The sequence below is a fragment of the Electrona antarctica genome, assembly GCF_951216825.1.
Source record: "Electrona antarctica genome assembly, chromosome: 19".
NCBI classification, from domain to species: domain Eukaryota; kingdom Metazoa; phylum Chordata; class Actinopteri; order Myctophiformes; family Myctophidae; genus Electrona; species Electrona antarctica.
The window spans coordinates 13,091,583-13,106,727 of record NC_136800.1 but is presented as its reverse complement, the minus strand read 5'-3'; the positions used below and the strand labels follow the sequence as shown (position 1 = coordinate 13,106,727).

The 15,145-nt window shown below is 41.6% G+C and overlaps 2 pseudogenes across 2 annotated transcripts; both read left to right on the top strand.

The window, feature by feature from the left end:
* The first annotated feature begins 2,011 nt into the window (after positions 1 to 2,011).
* LOC306943847 (protein rapunzel-like) lies at positions 2,012 to 2,703 on the top strand (annotated as a pseudogene). Its single transcript has one exon. The product of its transcript is annotated as a protein rapunzel-like (transcript).
* A 4,464-nt stretch (positions 2,704 to 7,167) lies between these two features.
* Positions 7,168 to 7,859, top strand: LOC306943846 (protein rapunzel-like; annotated as a pseudogene). The gene has a single exon. The product of its transcript is annotated as a protein rapunzel-like (transcript).
* Positions 7,860 to 15,145: the final 7,286 nt, after the last annotated feature.

Below are 15,145 nucleotides of genomic sequence, written 5' to 3'. Positions count from 1 at the left end.
AATAATCCGTGAACAACATTACACAGTAATAACACATCAACACATGATTCAACACATGATTCAACACAATGAAACACATCAACACATGATTCAACACAATGGATCTACACAAACAATACAATAATATCCCATAACCCCTGGACTAAGAACTACAGGGAGGAGGCCGGGGAGGTGGGGGAAATTTTCACGCAGACGCCGCACAAGCTGCTTGACAGCTCAGCATGGAGAAAGAGAAGTGAGCTGAGGCTGCTTAAGTATAGCCTGGCTAATAAGCCAGACTAATATCAAGCTTAAGTAGGCCGCCTGAATTGCACTGTGGGAATGAGGGCGAGGCAGCTGATTTAAAGAAGCAGAATGAATTACTAGGGGGAATGAACGAGGGGAACTATATATACTTAATAACCATCTGCCTTCCGTGCCGCAATGAACTAACGCTACGCTTGATTTTTGTCACGGACATACAAAATAAATGGTCAATAATTTTACCAGAAACCCAAATAGCTAGCCCTAAATGTATACGAATGGACTCATAATGTGCCATAGTGACTATGCCTGTGTGCTACACATTTTAAAGGGGGGCTAATTCAAGAAGAACAGAAGGGCCCAACAGTCTCATTGTGGGCATGACATCTATTTAGCCTTTGCCTTTTCATCTTATTATAGACCACTAATTCAAATGTGTAGGCTATAATTATGAAAAAATCTAACAATAATAAAAACATTATTTATGATTAACATACTGATGATTGCACCTGACTTGATAAGGCAAAATGGTTGAAATTCTTCCATGTACACAAATACATATGGCTGAGATTTCAGTTCTTCTTTCAGTTTCTTGTTCTCAGTTCTCTATTTGCTGGAAAGTTCTAGTCAAATAATTTGTGGTTTGTCCGCAAACGTCTTTCCAAGTTCTCTTTCTTCACCATCACTGTTCAGTTCTTGCTGATGAGACAAATAATGACAGTAGAATAATGATGAGAGAGCTCTATCCAGTTCCATGTATGGTACACAAATACTGGCTGAGATTTCAGTTCTTTATTTCTTGTTCTCAGTTCTCTGTTTGCTGGAAAGTTCTAGTCAAATGATTTGTGGTTTGCCACCAAGTTCCCTTTCTTCACTATCACTGCATATAGTCTTTTGTGTCATGACGTCTGTTCCCAAACTCGTTTAACTGGTCTTGTCTCATTAGTAGTAGCTTAATAAACAGGTCAATCCTGTGTTAATTCACTCTATCCCACTCATTTGTTAGTTTCAAGATTAGTAGTGTTTTCCATTAAGGTGAACAAGTATTCAATGTTGATGAGAAAGTCTTGCAAAACATGCGTACCGGTAGGTGGTGTGATGTAAGGAATTATGCCAGTGGAACAATGAAAGAGCAACAATGAAAGGCAGCTATTAGCAAACATTACTTCTAGCTGTCTGTCTTGTCTTGCATCCTCACCTGACATTAATGAACATGTCATCCCGACACTTCACCAGTCACCAAAATAATTCAAACTAATTATTTAAATATTTTGATATATTGTAGACATTATAACCAACATAAAAAAATGTCAGACATGACATGGACAAGTCTTGCCAGTCTTGTACGGACATGTTGATGACCCCTGGAACAAACACATGCAATTAACCAGAATTAGGCAACGATACTGTGATACATACAGCATATTTATTAGGCATAGTAACAGAAATCTGTTTTGAACATATACATAAAATGATTTTTTTTATTATTATTATCTTCCCCTCCTGTCCGATGGGGGAGGAGGTGCTCCAGCCCCTCCAGCACCACCCCTACTTCCCTCACCCCTACTTCCCTCAGGGGGGCGGGGGGGGGGGGGGCTTGGGGGCGGGTCTGGGGGCCACCCACTGCCGTTATAAGAACCTTCCGCCACTGTCTAGGACCAAACCCTTACTCATTCCGAAGATAAAGGATTATTAAGACATCTTTGTGATCTTCAAAAGAAGAATTCTTATACTTCCATATTGACATCACTGCATAGTGACTTCCATCATGTCAGAGCCTGAGGACAAGAACGCGAGAGATAGCTCCAAGCTGAAGGAGGGCCTGGTAATGCTATCGAAATGTGTGGCCGAAATCTTTTCAGCAGCAGCCGTGGTGAACCCTATTTTCGGTTTGGCTGGCTCCCTTATCCGGTTGGTGCTGAACCAAGTGGACGATGAAGACATCTGCACGCTGAAGCGTGAGTTTGGCACGGTCAACTGTGCCCTTGACAAGCTGTCCCAGCAGAACAGCAGCGCATTGTTGCAGATCAAGAAGGAAACTGTAGATAGCCAGTACTTCCATGTGGAGCAGAACCTGAAGAACCAGTTCCGGAAGTACATGGAGATGCTGGAGGCACAGCCCAAGCACCGGGACGGAAAGAAGATTGACTTTACGGAGAGCTACGACAATGACCTCGGTGACCAGAACCTGCACTCCCTCTACGAGGGTGTGGTAGGCACGCCTAAACTCTTCGGCCAACCAATCCTGGAAGTGTACCTGAAGCACTCAAAGGGCGACCGCCCCAGCATGGAGCGTCTCTGCACCCATCTCAAAATCCTCTTCTGCATCGGCCTCATCGCCCTCATGGGCTACACTGCTATCGTTAAAGATGCAGATGAAGAAGACCTGATGGAGGAATGGTCCAAGAAGATGGAGGCTGTGCAGAAGAAGATGGAGGAGGCATGCAGAGGTGCAAGTGAGGAAGAGGAGACATGATGATCTCACCTCTGCTACCTGTTGAGATGTTGATATTTAGGGCTTTATCCACATTCCCATCTATCCCATCTAATGAACTCCCCACTGATGTTAGGACAGCAGAGTCACTGCCCATATTTCGCCGCAGGTTGAAAACCCACCTCTTCAGGAAACACTACCCTTCCTCTCTGCCTGACCTACTTGTTGTTAACTAGTTGTACGAACGTTTGTTTTCTATTGTTGTATTGTTTATTGGATCTTGTTTAGTCGATACACTTAATTGTTTTAGCTCATGCTCATTTGATTTAGCTATTTTGTCTCATCCGGTTAAGGAAATAGGTAGCTGATATATTGCACTTTTACCTTAGCGCTAGGTATACTCTTGGTTGCTTGTTTTTGCAGAAAATGCACTAAAGACTTCTGGTGATTAGTAGTTTTTGTTCCCTACCTATGTTGAATACACTTATTGTAAGTCGCTTTGGATAAAAGCGTCTGCTAAATGACTGTAATGTAATGTAATGTATCGCTCAAGATTCCTTCTGCTTCTTCTTCCCTCACTGAGTACTGTGTCTGCGTCCACACGAGTTCGCCAGAAGAAATTAAACTATACAGAGCTTTCAGTGCATTTGAAAGCTCAGGTATAGAGTGGACAGAGCCCAAAAAAACTTTGTCCTGGCTTGGAGTGCCTTTGTGGAGTTTGTTGAGGACTTTTCATTTCAGTGAACTGTAATCCGGACTGTGTCCGACTATGTCCCTGTCTTGACTCTTTTTGATCTATGATTGTCTGCTGCTTTGTCCCACCACTTTGTGTTTTTTGTTTTTGTTTTAGCCTAGGGGGGAGGGAGGGGGGTGGGGGGATTGTATATGTTTGTGTGTTTTGTGTGTTTTCTTGCATACATGTGTATTGTCATGTGAAGAAATGTAAAAATAAAGTTTACAAAAAAAGAAAGTGCATTTGACCTATTAATCATAGATGTGAAAGCTATCTAATTTGTCTGTCTGCATATTGTCACTGTCCGGTAGAAACCTTGTATGTCCAAAACGTTAGTTTTCAGGAAATGGAGAAACACATTAATTGGTTAAATATGTCTGATTAAAAAACACTTACCGGTAACTACTTTCTCTTTCAAAATGTTTAATTTACAAGAAAAAACAAAGTTTAAATATGGATATATTAGGTTTCTGACAGACTATGATGATATTGTTGTATATTTTGACATTATGTCTCTCAAAGTATGTCATAATTGAATACTTTAACTCCAAAATCAGCCTAGGAGTTTACATAGAGAAGCTGAGTTACTGACATGCCCAAATGGGAGTCAGAATTGCTTTTAACTTAAACAATGCTTTGTTTAGCTTCTGATAGAGAAAGACCAAGGGCCAGCCATCTTGCTTTAAGGTGAAGACCCATGTTGGAAGACCTTTGTTCTGGGGACAGGGGAGGGTCATTTTACATGCAAGCTGTACACACACACACACACACACACACACACACACACACACACACACACACACACACACACACACACACACACACACACACACACACACACACACACACACATCCTATCGAAAAAGTAAGCCCCATTTTTAGGTTAGACCCACTATGGGCTGTTTGATGTTTGTGGAATAAAGCATGGGAGTTAGAGAAGAACAGAGGACAGAAAGAAGAGGGAAATGGGGAACCAGGCGCTCTGTAGCGGGTGCCCTTGGACGGGGAGGCCTAAACATGCTGTAACTTATAATGAATGTATGTAACTATATGGAAGCTGCTTTATCTAATAAATGATGGACATGCATTTCAACCAAATGGCTAAACCAAGGAATTGGTACTATAATCCACAAACCCTGAGTACAAGATACGACAATATGTAGACAGTTATGAAATATTCTTTTGTATTTGTTGATAATCAACAGTTATTTGTTGCAGTGTTGAATCCTAAAGTGGTAAAATAAAAGATACATGAGAAAATTAACACCAACAAAAAACTTGGGCCAACTGAAGACACTCAGGTTGCCCTCATATGTGTTGTGTAAATGTGTAAGTGTGTAATGTGATCATGTGTTGTGTTATTGTTATGTATACAAACAATAATAAAGTAGTGAAACCACATCAATCTGCTCAGATCGGTCTGTCTATCAAATAAATACAAACAAAAAATACACAGAAATGTATCAGAAATGATAATTGTAAGGTATTTTTTTAAAGGTGTGTAATAATATATATATATATATTTATTTATTTTTGTAATAGTCCTACATACTAGCAGTGAAATAAGTAAATGAAAAAGCTGTTTATTTTACAATAGTAATGGCATTTACAATTTAAAAATATGTACAAACAAACTAAGTCAAAGTTCATACACGCTGCAGCTCTGGGCTAATTAGAGTCATTGGACTCATTTGATGTGCACCAAGACACAGCATCAACGATCCCACAGAGCAGAGCCAAAGATACAATAATCCGTGAACAACATTACACAGTAATAACACATCAACACATGATTCAACACATGATTCAACACAATGAAACACATCAACACATGATTCAACACAATGGATCTACACAAACAATACAATAATATCCCATAACCCCTGGACTAAGAACTACAGGGAGGAGGCCGGGGAGGTGGGGGAAATTTTCACGCAGACGCCGCACAAGCTGCTTGACAGCTCAGCATGGAGAAAGAGAAGTGAGCTGAGGCTGCTTAAGTATAGCCTGGCTAATAAGCCAGACTAATATCAAGCTTAAGTAGGCCGCCTGAATTGCACTGTGGGAATGAGGGCGAGGCAGCTGATTTAAAGAAGCAGAATGAATTACTAGGGGGAATGAACGAGGGGAACTATATATACTTAATAACCATCTGCCTTCCGTGCCGCAATGAACTAACGCTACGCTTGATTTTTGTCACGGACATACAAAATAAATGGTCAATAATTTTACCAGAAACCCAAATAGCTAGCCCTAAATGTATACGAATGGACTCATAATGTGCCATAGTGACTATGCCTGTGTGCTACACATTTTAAAGGGGGGCTAATTCAAGAAGAACAGAAGGGCCCAACAGTCTCATTGTGGGCATGACATCTATTTAGCCTTTGCCTTTTCATCTTATTATAGACCACTAATTCAAATGTGTAGGCTATAATTATGAAAAAATCTAACAATAATAAAAACATTATTTATGATTAACATACTGATGATTGCACCTGACTTGATAAGGCAAAATGGTTGAAATTCTTCCATGTACACAAATACATATGGCTGAGATTTCAGTTCTTCTTTCAGTTTCTTGTTCTCAGTTCTCTATTTGCTGGAAAGTTCTAGTCAAATAATTTGTGGTTTGTCCGCAAACGTCTTTCCAAGTTCTCTTTCTTCACCATCACTGTTCAGTTCTTGCTGATGAGACAAATAATGACAGTAGAATAATGATGAGAGAGCTCTATCCAGTTCCATGTATGGTACACAAATACTGGCTGAGATTTCAGTTCTTTATTTCTTGTTCTCAGTTCTCTGTTTGCTGGAAAGTTCTAGTCAAATGATTTGTGGTTTGCCACCAAGTTCCCTTTCTTCACTATCACTGCATATAGTCTTTTGTGTCATGACGTCTGTTCCCAAACTCGTTTAACTGGTCTTGTCTCATTAGTAGTAGCTTAATAAACAGGTCAATCCTGTGTTAATTCACTCTATCCCACTCATTTGTTAGTTTCAAGATTAGTAGTGTTTTCCATTAAGGTGAACAAGTATTCAATGTTGATGAGAAAGTCTTGCAAAACATGCGTACCGGTAGGTGGTGTGATGTAAGGAATTATGCCAGTGGAACAATGAAAGAGCAACAATGAAAGGCAGCTATTAGCAAACATTACTTCTAGCTGTCTGTCTTGTCTTGCATCCTCACCTGACATTAATGAACATGTCATCCCGACACTTCACCAGTCACCAAAATAATTCAAACTAATTATTTAAATATTTTGATATATTGTAGACATTATAACCAACATAAAAAAATGTCAGACATGACATGGACAAGTCTTGCCAGTCTTGTACGGACATGTTGATGACCCCTGGAACAAACACATGCAATTAACCAGAATTAGGCAACGATACTGTGATACATACAGCATATTTATTAGGCATAGTAACAGAAATCTGTTTTGAACATATACATAAAATGATTTTTTTTATTATTATTATCTTCCCCTCCTGTCCGATGGGGGAGGAGGTGCTCCAGCCCCTCCAGCACCACCCCTACTTCCCTCACCCCTACTTCCCTCAGGGGGGCGGGGGGGGGGGGGGCTTGGGGGCGGGTCTGGGGGCCACCCACTGCCGTTATAAGAACCTTCCGCCACTGTCTAGGACCAAACCCTTACTCATTCCGAAGATAAAGGATTATTAAGACATCTTTGTGATCTTCAAAAGAAGAATTCTTATACTTCCATATTGACATCACTGCATAGTGACTTCCATCATGTCAGAGCCTGAGGACAAGAACGCGAGAGATAGCTCCAAGCTGAAGGAGGGCCTGGTAATGCTATCGAAATGTGTGGCCGAAATCTTTTCAGCAGCAGCCGTGGTGAACCCTATTTTCGGTTTGGCTGGCTCCCTTATCCGGTTGGTGCTGAACCAAGTGGACGATGAAGACATCTGCACGCTGAAGCGTGAGTTTGGCACGGTCAACTGTGCCCTTGACAAGCTGTCCCAGCAGAACAGCAGCGCATTGTTGCAGATCAAGAAGGAAACTGTAGATAGCCAGTACTTCCATGTGGAGCAGAACCTGAAGAACCAGTTCCGGAAGTACATGGAGATGCTGGAGGCACAGCCCAAGCACCGGGACGGAAAGAAGATTGACTTTACGGAGAGCTACGACAATGACCTCGGTGACCAGAACCTGCACTCCCTCTACGAGGGTGTGGTAGGCACGCCTAAACTCTTCGGCCAACCAATCCTGGAAGTGTACCTGAAGCACTCAAAGGGCGACCGCCCCAGCATGGAGCGTCTCTGCACCCATCTCAAAATCCTCTTCTGCATCGGCCTCATCGCCCTCATGGGCTACACTGCTATCGTTAAAGATGCAGATGAAGAAGACCTGATGGAGGAATGGTCCAAGAAGATGGAGGCTGTGCAGAAGAAGATGGAGGAGGCATGCAGAGGTGCAAGTGAGGAAGAGGAGACATGATGATCTCACCTCTGCTACCTGTTGAGATGTTGATATTTAGGGCTTTATCCACATTCCCATCTATCGCTCAAGATTCCTTCTGCTTCTTCTTCCCTCACTGAGTACTGTGTCTGCGTCCACACAAGTTCGCCAGACAAAAAAACGTTGTCCTGGCTTGGAGTGCCTTTGTGGAGTTTGTTGAGGACTTTTCATTTCAGTGAACTGTAATCCGGACTGTGTCCGACTATGTCCCTGTCTTGACTCTTTTTGATCTATGATTGTCTGCTGCTTTGTCCCACCACTTTGTGTTTTTTGTTTTTGTTTTAGCCTAGGGGGGAGGGGGGGGGGGATTGTATATGTTTGTGTGTTTTGTGTGTTTTCTTGCATACATGTGTATTGTCATGTGAAGAAATGTAAAAATAAAGTTTACAAAAAAAGAAAGTGCATTTGACCTATTAATCATAGATGTGAAAGCTATCTAATTTGTCTGTCTGCATATTGTCACTGTCCGGTAGAAACCTTGTATGTCCAAAACGTTAGTTTTCAGGAAATGGAGAAACACATTAATTGGTTAAATATGTCTGATTAAAAAACACTTACCGGTAACTACTTTCTCTTTCAAAATGTTTAATTTACAAGAAAAAACTAAGTTTAAATATGGAGATATTAGGTTTCTGACAGACTATGATGATATTGTTATATATTATATATTATATTTTGACATTATGTCTCTCAAAGTATGTCATAATTGAATACTTTAACTCCAAAATCAGCCTAGGAGTTTACATAGAGAAGCTGAGTTACTGACATGCCCAAATGGGAGTCAGGATCAGAATTGCTTTTAACTTAAACAATGCTTTGTTTAGCTTCTGATAGAGAAAGACCAAGGGCCAGCCATCTTGCTTTAAGGTGAAGACCCATGTTGGAAGACCTTTGTTCTGGGGACAGGGGAGGGTCATTTTACATGCAAGCTGTCCACACACACACACACACACACACACACACACACACACACACACACACACACACACACACACACACACACACACACACACACACACACACACCCACACACACACACACACACACACACACACACACACACACATCCTATCGAAAAAGTAAGCCCCGTTTTTAGGTTAGACCCACTATGGGCTGTTTGATGTTTGTGGAATAAAGCATGGGAGTTAGAGAAGAACAGAGGACAGAAAGAAGAGGGAAATGGGGAACCAGGCGCTCTGTAGCGGGTGCCCTTGGACGGGGAGGCCTAAACATGCTGTAACTTATAATGAATGTATGTAACTATATGGAAGCTGCTTTATCTAATAAATGATGGACATGCATTTCAACCAAGTGGCTAAACCAAGGAATTGGTACTATAATCCACAAACCCTGAGTACAAGATACGACAATATGTAGACAGTTATGACAGTTTTGTATTTGTTGATAATCAACAGTTATTTGTTGCAGTGTTGAATCCTAAAGTGGTAAAATAAAAGATACATGAGAAATGTGTGTAATGTGATCATGTGTTGTGTTATTGTTATGTATACAAACAATAATAAAGTAGTGAAACCACATCAATCTGCTCAGATCGGTCTGTGTATCAAATAAATACAAACAAAAAATACACAGAAATGGATCAGAAATGATAATTTTAAGGTGTGTAATAATATATATATATATATATATTTATTTTTGTAATAGTCCTACATACTAGCAGTGAAATAAGTAAATGAAAAAGCTGTTAAATCTTACAATAGTAATGGCATTTACAATTTAAAAATATGTACAAACAAACTAAGTCAAAGTTCATACACGCTGCAGCTCTGGGCTAATTAGAGTCATTGGACTAATTTGATGTGCACCAAGACACAGCATCAACGATCCCACAGAGTATCTTTGGCAGAGCCAAAGACACAATAATCCGTGAACAACATTACACAGTAATAACACATCAACACATGATTCAACACATGATTCAACACAATGAAACACATCAACACATGATTCAACACAATGGATCTACACAAACGCAAACAATACAATAATATCCCATAACCCCTGGACTAAGAACTACAGGGAGGAGGCCGGGGAGGTGGGGGAAATTTTCACGCAGACGCCGCACAAGCTGCTTGACAGCTCAGCATGGAGAAAGAGAAGTGAGCTGAGGCTGCTTAAGTATAGCCTGGCTAATAAGCCAGACTAATATCAAGCTTAAGTAGGCCGCCTGAATTGCACTGTGGGAATGAGGGCGAGGCAGCTGATTTAAAGAAGCAGAATGAATTACTAGGGGGAATGAACGAGGGGAACTATATATACTTAATAACCATCTGCCTTCCGTGCCGCAATGAACTAACGCTACGCTTGATTTTTGTCACGGACATACAAAATAAATGGTCAATAATTTTACCAGAAACCCAAATAGCTAGCCCTAAATGTATACGAATGGACTCATAATGTGCCATAGTGACTATGCCTGTGTGCTACACATTTTAAAGGGGGGCTAATTCAAGAAGAACAGAAGGGCCCAACAGTCTCATTGTGGGCATGACATCTATTTAGCCTTTGCCTTTTCATCTTATTATAGACCACTAATTCAAATGTGTAGGCTATAATTATGAAAAAATCTAACAATAATAAAAACATTATTTATGATTAACATACTGATGATTGCACCTGACTTGATAAGGCAAAATGGTTGAAATTCTTCCATGTACACAAATACATATGGCTGAGATTTCAGTTCTTTATTTCTTGTTCTCAGTTCTCTATTTGCTGGAAAGTTCTAGTCAAATAATTTGTGGTTTGTCCGCAAACGTCTTTCCAAGTTCTCTTTCTTCACCATCACTGTTCAGTTCTTGCTGATGAGACAAATAATGACAGTAGAATAATGATGAGAGAGCTCTATCCAGTTCCATGTATGGTACACAAATACATATGGCTGAGATTTCAGTTCTTTATTTCTTGTTCTCAGTTCTCTGTTTGCTGGAAAGTTCTAGTCAAATGATTTGTGGTTTGCCACCAAGTTCCCTTTATTCACTATCACTGCATATAGTTGTACAATATGTCTTTTGTGTCATGCCGTCTGTTCCCAAACTCGTTTAACTGGTCTTGTCTCATTAGTAGTAGCTTAATAAACAGGTCAATCCTGTGTTAATTCACTGTATCCCACTCATTTGTTAGTTTCAAGAGTAGTAGTGGTTTCCATTAAGGTGAACAAGTATTCAATGTTGATGAGAAAGTCTTAGAACATGCGCACCGGTAGGTGGTGTGATGTAAGGAATTATGCCAGTGGAACAATGAAAGAGCAACAATGAAAGGCAGCTATTAGCAAACATTACTTCTAGCTGTCTGTCTTGTCTTGCATCCTCACCTGACATTAATGAACATGTCATCCCGACACTTCACCAGTCACCAAAATAATTCAAACTAATTATTTAAATATTTTGATATATTGTAGACAGTATAACCAACATAAAAAAGTCTTGCCAGTCTTGTACAGACATGTTGATGACCCCTGGAACAAACAGACACATGCAATTAACCAGAATTAGGCGCCGATACTGTGATACATACAGCATATTTATTAGGCATAGTAACAGAAATCTGATTTGAACATATACATAAAATGATTTTTTAAATTATTATTATCTTCCCCTCCTGTCTGATGGGGGGGGGGGGGGGGGGGGGCTGTGCCTGGGGGGAGGAGGTGCTCCAGCCCCTCCAGCACCCCTACTTCCCTCAGCCATGCTCGACAACCATCATGTTCATGAATATGAGCTGGTATATTGCAGGGCAGCTATACAGTATAGTTACATCATAGCAATGCACATGTACAGTAGGCCTATGTAAGTAATATATTTGAAGTTGGTGACAACTGCATGCTGCAATGTCTGCAGTTGGTCTGTCAATTTTCTCCAGAAACGAGTTTGAATGAATCCAATGTTAGAGAGAATTTGTTTGAATAACATCAAACTTACGTAATCATAATCTATTATATAAACAGCCCCATACTGTAGCTCCATGTTTTATCATAATCACAATAAGCAATCCCAACACAATTATTGTCACCGGATGAATAGTTGTGATATAGCTATTGCCTCTGGAACAACTGAAAGTAGAAGACAGAGATCGAGAGAGAGGTCACAATTATACTTACAGTCTATGGAACACGCTCATTTCTGGAGAAAGAATAATCACGTCATTATGGTTAATATGACAGAAAGATGAGGAGATGACACCCTGATGTACATGAAACAGCTGAAACGGGCCTGATATATCTGAAATAATTAACCGTTATAGCTTTCCAGCCGTGTATTATATGCATGCAGTAAAGTAGGTAGTGAATTTGACGTGCAGGCTGTAATCACGTCGCACACAACACAAGTAGGTACGTCAGGGATAGCTGCTGAACGTAGAGTGGACACAGCGTGGAGCTTGTAATTGGCAGATATTGGTCCACAGGACAGACCTCACAGTTCTTAGGTCTGAGCTTCATAAAAACAACATGGATAAAAAATAAAAAAGCAGACTGTACTGTATAGATATCTCCTGTGGTATCCTCTAATATAATGTGACGCATTGTGAGCTTGTAAATCTGCTATTTTATGCATTTGAAAACGTAATGGGACATTCTGCATATAGTACTTTCAACTTTTGCTACTTTTGTTTACTTGTAACAGAGTATATCTACATTGCAGTATTAGTACTTAAAACATGTGAGTATTTTTTCCACTACTGACTATGGTAGCATCGAGAAAAGTGACGTCGGAGAACACTGCTCTTTTGCAGTCTACAGCAGTTGTTCCCAATGTGGGGTCAAGGGGCTCCCCAGGGGTCCTTGATGGAGTTCCAGGGGCTCCCCAGGGGTCCTTGATGGAGTTCCAGGGGCTCCCCAGGGGTCCTTGATGGAGTTCCAGGGGGTCCCCAGGGGTCCTTGATGGAGTTCCAGGGGCTCCCCAGGGGTCCTTGATGGAGTTCCAGGGGCTCCCCAGGGGTCCTTGATGGAGTTCCAGGGGGTCCCCAGGGGTCCTTGATGGAGTTCCAGGGGCTCCCCAGGGGTCCTTGATGGAGTTCCAGGGGCTCCCCAGGGGTCCTTGATGGAGTTCCAAGGGCTCCCCAGGGGTCCTTGATGGAGTTCCAGGGGCTCCCCAGGGGTCCTTGATGGAGTTCCAGGGGGTCCCCAGGGGTCCTTGATGGAGTTCCAGGGGCTCCCCAGGGGTCCTTGATGGAGTTCCAGGGGCTCCCCAGGGGTCCTTGATGGAGTTCCAGGGGCTCCCCAGGGGTCCTTGATGGAGTTCCAGGGGGTCCCCAGGGGTCCTTGATGGAGTTCCAGGGGGTCCCCAGGGGTCCTTGATGGAGTTCCAAGGGCTCCCCAGGGGTCCTTGATGGAGTTCCAGGGGCTCCCCAGGGGTCCTTGATGGAGTTCCAGGGGGTCCCCAGGGGTCCTTGATGGAGTTCCAGGGGCTCCCCAGGGGTCCTTGAGGGAGTTCCAGGGGCTCCCCAGGGGTCCTTGATGGAGTTCCAGGGGGTCCCCAGGGGTCCTTGATGGAGTTCCAGGGGCTCCCCAGGGGTCCTTGATGGAGTTCCAGGGGGTCCCCAGCTAAATGATAGTTTGGAACCAAATGGACCCTTATGGGTCTGTAACTCTGACGGGTCCATTTGGTTCCATTTGTACACTCTCAGAGTTAAAATAACATTGATTTTACAATATAAATTGGAGGTCCCAGAGATAGAAATGCCATTAAATGGGGGTCCGTAGACTAAAGCATGTCAAACTTGAGGGTCCAAATCGGGGTCCGTTGGCTAATTAGTGTCACTTTGTGGGTCCTTGACATGAAACAGTTTGGGAACCACTGGTTACAGGACTAGTGTGTGGACTGGAGTCTCATCTTTTATCAGATGTAAGAAGAGGGGCTCCAAAGGGGAAGGTTGGAAGCCACTGCTATAGTTTGTCAAATCCCTCCAGTCAGGTGGGTACCATGGTTATTGCAATGGTCACGATCACTAATTCTGATCTTGAAAAATACCTTCATGAAATAATTGAAAAGAAATGCACTGTGATGTTTCTTGTAAAGAATGTGGGTATATGTTTATGTAATCAATATACTACCAATATCCTTTTAGGTGTTTAGTACAGTCATATTTGTAGTCACTCCCTGTATTGAATGTTTTCTGTAGTTATCAAAGTATACTAAAACAATATTTGTAAATCTGGCAGCTGTTTTATTGAGTAGCATGCAGTATCCTACGTGAAGTCACAACCTCTCTCTCTCTCTCTCTCTCTCTCTCTCTCTCACACACACACACACACACACACACACTAACCAGCCGGTGGAAGACATCGCACTGATATAGGTAATCAATAACACAGCAGCCTGCCGTCATAACTACTTGCCATTATAGAAATCCATCATCAGACCATTACACAGTGCACATTCACCCTGTATCAGCCTCACAATGAATTGCTCAGTATGAGGATTCTTTAGAAGTGATTTATTCTGCGGCTTTCATAGGGCAATCATTCACAAAATAGTCTTTCGAATATCACACAGAGCCGGGAATAATCTCAAAGAGAAACGGCGGTAAATTGAACTGTCAAAACAAAAATATGGAACAGCCTGCAAGTCTTATCAGCAAGATGAAAATAGTATTGAATTGTCTGCTTAGTGAATGGTGCACACTGCACAGACCTACCTGTGAAATACCAGCCATCTTTGTTGTTAAAAAGACATGCGTTGTTAAATGCGTGCGTGCGTGCGCACGTGCGTGCGTGCGTGTGTGCGTGTGTGTGTGTGTGTGTGTGTACATCACTCTACCCGTAAGCACAACAATAGGGCTGGTATTATTAAAAACTGTTTGATGCCGGTCCCTATACAATTAGGTGACAATTGGAAACACCTTTAATTAAAACTCTTCTCCCTTCTGTCTCCAAAACTGTGGAATGCACTTCCCGTTGCAGTCAGAACTGCAGCATCACTCCCAATCTTCCGCTGTAGTCTGAAAACCCACCTTTTCAGACTCCATCATGGCCCATAGCACTTACCCTACCCCCTTAGATAGCATTTCTGTAGACTTAGATATCATTTGATACAGACTTATAGCATGTTATGTAGACAGCACTATAATTGCATTGTATGTAGTCATAGCACATCATAGTACATATGTATATCATAGTATAGTATATATGTATAGTTTATATGTATAGTTTCATTATATAGATATTCCACTGTTACGTTCTTAGCTTACGGTACGCATGTTTCATGATAAATGCTTTTTTATGTGATGT